Source organism: Trichomycterus rosablanca, chromosome 14, assembly GCF_030014385.1.
Source record: "Trichomycterus rosablanca isolate fTriRos1 chromosome 14, fTriRos1.hap1, whole genome shotgun sequence".
NCBI classification, from domain to species: domain Eukaryota; kingdom Metazoa; phylum Chordata; class Actinopteri; order Siluriformes; family Trichomycteridae; genus Trichomycterus; species Trichomycterus rosablanca.
This window is the reverse complement of record NC_086001.1, coordinates 33,464,949-33,471,520: the sequence shown is the minus strand read 5'-3', so window position 1 is coordinate 33,471,520 and position 6,572 is coordinate 33,464,949. Positions and strand designations below refer to the sequence as shown.

The following is a 6,572-nucleotide window of genomic DNA, read 5'->3' as shown; positions in this document are numbered from 1 at the left end:
TATCAGTGCTCACAGTGTGGAAATAGTTTTAATACAAAGAGTGAGCTTAAAATACACCAGCGCATTCACAGTGGAGAGAAACCATGTCAGTGTTCACAGTGTGGGAAGAGCTTTAGGTGTCTGAGTACTCTCAGAACACACCAGCGCATTCACACTGGAGTTAAGCCATATCCGTGCTCACAGTGTGGGAAGAGTTTTAATCAACAGGGTAATCTCAATGTACACCAGCGCATTCACACTGAAGAGAAACCACATCAGTGCTCTCAATGTGGAAAGAGTTTTAATAGAAAGAGTGATCTGAAAAAACACCAGCGCATTCACACTGGAGAGAAACCGTATTAGTGCTCACAGTGTGGAAAGGGTTTTAATCAACAGAGTGCTCTCAAAACACACCAGCGCATTCACACTGGAAAGAAGCTGTATCAGTGCTCACAGTGTGGAAAGAGTTTTAATATACAGAGTAATCTCAAAAAACACCAGTGCATTCACATTTTACAGAAATTATGCTCACAGTGTTGGAGCTGCTTTGCTCATTTATCAGCACTTAGACACAAGTGTGACTCATCAGATTGTACCAAACAAGCTAAAATACATAAATATAAAATATAGTGAGTGTGTCCATATAAATACGCCACTGAATACAATAGTTAATGTTATTTTCGCCCTCATGTTGCCTAGCAACACTGTTAATCGAACTATCTTGCGTCGCGGAAGAACGCTTTATTGTAAGTTTATACACAATAAATACATTTTTGAATTAAACGTTGTTGTATTTATTATATTTTATGTTGACCGCCGTTTTATAAAAGCAATAAGCCACTCGAGACCGTGCATTACTGTTATGATTTTAGCACGGGGAAAGAAGTTTTAGGCACTCCGCTTTGTGTCGTTCCAAAAACGTCATCCCCGTGCTAAAATCACAGTAATGCACGGCCTCTTGTGGCTCATTGCTTTAGTAAACATTAATACGTAAATAGTAATAATAAAGGTATAAATCTTTAGGATAAACTATTACTGGGAAATAATGTGATTATCTATAGTGGAGTGAATGGACCACCGATAAAATAAAAATATTAGTTTAGCATTATGTGCAAAATGAGAAAACTTTAAAAACACAAGGGGATAAAAAAAGCATGTCTAAAATATAAAAAAGGTTTGTTCAGAGCATTTCTTTCTTTAGCTAACTTTGCCAGTTCGTTCAGTCTGCTGTTTTGAGTAGAGACTATCGGCCTCCTCTCAAATGACGCCTACTCCCTACTTAGTGCACTACTTAAAATAAACAATGTACTGAACAGTTATGTTAAATATAACTTTTTATTGTTGAGTAAAAACTTCACCACCTTAATTCAATTTAAATAATTTAGCAGGAGAAATAACTCACATCATAGCATGAACAAACTGAGACACACTAAAAGTGTGCAGACCATCAAATGGTTTTTGTGCTGCCGTGCAGCTGGTTGAATGGAGTCAGTGTAGAATTATGTACAGAGATCTACAGAAACTCGATGTACCCGCCGGTTAGCTCAGTTGGTTAGAGCGTGGAGCTAATAACGCCAAGGTCGCAAGTTCGATCCCTGTATAGGTCACGCTCTCTTTAATGATTTCACCTAATGAACGTGTCATGACCTTTATAAATGCTTACAATCAATAAAATAATGGACTCAATCCCCTTACAGGCCACTATCACTTTCGTACATTAACAAACAAGTGAGCCTTCTCTAACTAGCAGGTTCTATTAACCTGGGCTTCAAACTGTGTTTTTGACAAGTGTGAGATCTTTTTAATGCCCCGGTGTTTCAAACGGTGTTTTTTGGTTTCAGTAGATGTTAAATGAGGATAGTCACCCAACATGGGGCTCGAACCCACGACCCTGAAATTAAGAGTCTCATGTTCTACCGACTGAGCTAGCCGGGCTTAAACAGTATGTCAGAACAGACAGCTCATCAGTCAGACCATCGGAGAGATGTAGGTTTAATAGTATTATTTTAAATAAACAAAAATAAATTAAATAAAACAATTTTACTTTCAAAGAATGTGCACAGTGAAATACACTGAAAACCTCAAATGGTCGTCCTAACATGAGTGTGTTTCAGTGCTGTTTAATACAAATAAATAAAATATATAAGCACTGCAGGACGGATCAGCTGCATTCATCTTCCCCTCTATCAGCACTGCCACCACCATGCTTCACAGTAGGTGCAGCATTAGCCGGGTGCCTGGTCTCCACCAGACATAACGTGTTTCTCGTGGTCCGAGAGACCTCTAGGTGCATTTTAGCACCTAGTTCAAATGGTTGATCTTCTGGAAGGTTCTCACGTCTCCACAAGGATACGCCGGAGGTTCCTGCTCACCTCCCGGCCAGGCCAGACTTCTTCCATTTATGGATGTTGGTGGTCTGTACCCTTGCCCAGATCTATGCCTCTGAGGTCTGTAGACGATTCCTTTGACCCCATGGCCACTGTGGACTGTGGGACCTCGTATAAGCAGGTGTCTGCAATCCCCAATCGTATCCAATCAAACCAATTGACCACAGGTGGCCTCCAGTTAAATTGGAGATGCATCTCAATCGGTATCATACCCGTCTTTTGGGTGTCCTATCAAAGTCTGTGCACACAGACGCCTAAAAACGTGCTAATAACACACAGACACACAGACGACGGTACAGTTCACGTCTTTATTGAACAATTTATTTATTTAATAAACAAAGAAGCTGCTGGTAACTGTAAGAAGAATCTCCTCGTCTTCCGGATCGAGATGCTCGTTGACCTGCGTCGAGAAAACAAGCAAGAAATGCAGTTAGACACAATCCAGCCCTTAATTTATAGAGGTCTACCGTTACGCTATCGTGACGTCCTGGAGGTCCGGTGAGGTCCTGTGAGGTCCTGTGAATAGAGACTTAAACCTTGCATAGATATCAAACCTTCATCATCTCCTACTCACCCAGAAAGACCTCCCAGAGCTCTCGATCCTTCTTATTCCTGGAAAAAAGCTCAAATCTTAAAAGGTTTGATTGTTTTTACCGTTAGCAGAAGCCTTCAGAAACCTGTATGGTTAAAGATCTACACTGTCTGGACCTATTTTTTGGGTTACTCATGGAACCACCCGTCAGTGTTAATTTTGACAGCAAATTTTGATTTAGTTTTAGTCATAGTCTTTTGACTAAAATGTAATTTAGTTTTAGTCATAATTTAGTCATCTGAATTGTTTTAGTTTTAGTCTAGTTTTAGTTTCAGTCGACTAAAATAGGGCTGGGCGATTTTGCCAAATAAAAAAATCTCTATTATTTTAAAATTATAACCGATTGTTGATTATGATTTAGTTTTTTTTTTTTCTTGTATAATGCAATTGAAACAAGACTCAAATTTCTTTTTTTTTTGCATTGTAATTTAAAAGACTGCAGAAGTGCAAAAATAGTAACAGCACCACCTATAATTATCCTTTCAAGGGACTCAAACTTATAACAAAAACAATATCACAATAATTAACAATAATTAAAACAAAATAGAAATCTGAATTATCTATATCCTTTATAAGAATATCTCACAAACAACTCTTATTTTAAATAATGTGCAGCAGAGCCTCCTTACATTAGGAAAAGAACTACAAAAAGTTATTTACAGGTTTCTTAAAAGGAACACGAGCCTGTACTGTACTGTTTCCACCACTGAGTGAGTCTGTATCAGTAGCTACACTGGGGGGGCATCAAGTAATCACTCAGCTCAGCTTTGATTTTGTCCTCTTGTTATTGGGGGTGGATGGAGGGGGCACGGTCTGCTTCTAACTATATGGACTACAATTCCCGTGCTCCCCCGGACTGTCACGTGACTCACATGTCCCGGTCAGCCAATCCTGATCACGCTTACCATCTCCGGAGTTTTGATTCAGTTCAGCGGTGTTTGATTCAGTGAATCTTAATTAAACTCTTCTGTTTGTGTCTCGTTTTGCCGATCGTGTTTGCGCTCCTTATTTCTGAATCTAACCGTTACCGTGTATAATCCTTGTTGTCTTCCGTTTACTGTTTAGTTTATCCGCTGGTTTTGCATTCTACCCGATTTTGTACACTGTTTTCACCCTTTTGATATTAAACTTTCCCTGATTTATGTTTCGTGAGCGTCTGGTCAGTTTCTGCCTCGTGACATGTTGGTATTTTAATTAAAATATAAAGTATGTAAACAATCACGATTGTCACATTTCTAACATCGGGTGTAAACGTTCATGCGAATTAACCGAATTAATCGTGAAAATTGCCCAGCCCTAGACTAAAATACATATAAAGGGTGTAAAATGTAAATGCTTTTTAATCAGTTCACTTGAATTATTTAAGTAATTATGCACACTTACACAAAATGAAACATTTTTAACCAGTTATGGAATATTATTAATGTTTGAATGTGCAATACACACAAACCAGATGTAACTTATTTCAAACATCTTTATTTACCTGACCTTGCTTATTGAGCATAAGATTAACAAAATATTAATGACCAGTAGGCCTGCTCTGCCTGAAAAATATATGCATTGTTCATAACAAATTGCATATTACATTCTTTATAAAACTGGGTACCGTAAAAGCAGCAGTGCCATTATGTTGCCATTATACTGCCAGCAGTGCCAGAAGTGGTTTTAGATTTGTTGTGTTTTTACCCGAGATCGTCGCCCCAGATGGTTTACACATCGTCTTGTTTTTCACGATGTGAAATGAGGAATGTGTCTATATATCGGCTCTCCACTTTCTCCCTGTTGACATTGTGGAGTTAACCTGGTTCCATGAGTAACGACAGTTCACAGGCTAGTCTGGTCTTCCTGGGTTCAGATCAAATGTGTGCGAGTGTGGTCTTACAGCGGTACTGCAAAAGAAATTAGTACTGATAGGATGGCTACCCGGCTTGTCCCGCCTCTCCACATACGCTAAAGTAGTTATGATTGGATCTCTCCCTAACTCTCCAAAACTAAATCAGTTCTGATTGGATGTCGTCCCTGCCAAACATTTTCATCTCGTTTTTATTCGTTGATGAAAGTGTCAATTACACTAAATGAGTCTGAGACCATGATTTATGGTGGGCTGGCTGGTACATGTATGAATTATCTACCCTTGTGTTAAAACTTATTCCACATGCTTATAGTTGTAGCAGCTAGTGAAAATGCTTCTATCCTGCATTTCTGCAAAGTAAAAAGGGTTTCCATTCTTCATGATTCAGCTTTTACTGATTTATAATGAAGAACAGCGTATTAGATCCAGAAAAAATGCATTTCCTCTAGTAATACTGTTTAAAGCTTACAACAGACATGTTTATATTTGTTTTAAAGCTACGGTCAGTCAGTATAATAATAATACTGAAGTAAAGTGGCAAAAGGTAACATGAAAAGTTTTAAACTGATCAGTTTTGGTCTACTGTAATTAAACCCATTCAAATAACTTAGCCCACAAACAATCCAATCATTAGAGGAGCTCAAGTCCCACAAAAGGAATACTTTCACCCAAATCACTTCAAAACTAATCAGATTGTTGAGATACATATAAGCAATGAACTATAGCCAGAGAGATAGTTAAACAATCTCATCCCTGTCTGTTCACTTTTGAAATACCTTGTACATTTAGTATACCAATTGGAAAGTGTGCAGCTACACTCGCTTTAGTATTATTTAGAACGTCTCTTACAATGTTTAATTGCTAAATAGAACTTAAAATGAAAATGAATCAGCATCGTGGATTCAGCTGGAATGGAATCCTCTGCTGAGAGGTCGTCTGATTGTCTGGCTCACTCCTCTAAAGAAGTCCTGGACCTGTTTCATTCTTTTCCTTCTTGGTTTTGTGCCTTTGTATCATAGAAAGGAGAAACGCAGTCAGTCACAATGTTTAAAACGCACGCATAAAAGGTTTTTATGGTTAATTAGAAAACATTTAACCCAACATATAAACTAATGCTAAATGTTTTTTCTCTGTTCTGAATGGTGTTGAAATCGAATTTTTCTGTTATTTACATTGAATTGGGAATTCATCAACAGGATCTGCAGATATTTCTGTTGAACTCAGGACCTCTGTGGTGGTGCTGCAAGAAGCATCCTCTACTGAAATCACACAGAAACATGATTTAAAATGCTGTTCAAACAATGATACACGGGATTAAAAATGCTTTTCAAAACAATGATACGAAATATACCGTCACCATAGTGAACACATAGTGAGAAAGAAAAACTTTACCTTGTTTGGATGGGACAAGATTGTCCATGATTGTAATTAAAATGAAAGGATGCAGCAATGAAACGAGCTCACTCTGAGGGGAGCCTATGGGTGACCCTTTTACCTCAAATCCCTTAGCCAGCAGTTGCGTCACTGTTTTGTCCAATACAGTGTGCAGAAGGATATTGTAGAAGAGCTATAGCTCCTCTGGACTTGAAAAATGTGTGGCCTTGAGCAAATTTAGAAATAAATCTAATACAAAATCTTTGCAGCCACATGGTGTAGGAAAACAGTCGTCTTGAGAAATTCTGCATTCCAGTAGGTGTTTTACATTCTGGAGCAGTGGTGTAACTTCATCCTGCAGGTGCTGGCAGAGCACTCCAGCAAGAGA

General features: G+C 38.4%; 1 long non-coding RNA gene across 1 annotated transcript; it reads right to left on the bottom strand.

Moving 5' to 3' along the window:
- Window positions 1–2,660: 2,660 nt before the first annotated feature.
- On the bottom strand, window positions 2,661–6,167 carry LOC134326705 (uncharacterized). The gene is made up of 3 exons (XR_010014558.1): window positions 5,983–6,167; window positions 5,660–5,816; window positions 2,661–2,766 (listed from the first exon to the last, which is right to left on the bottom strand). It is a non-coding gene; the product is annotated as an uncharacterized LOC134326705 (long non-coding RNA).
- Between the last annotated feature and the right edge of the window lie 405 nt (window positions 6,168–6,572).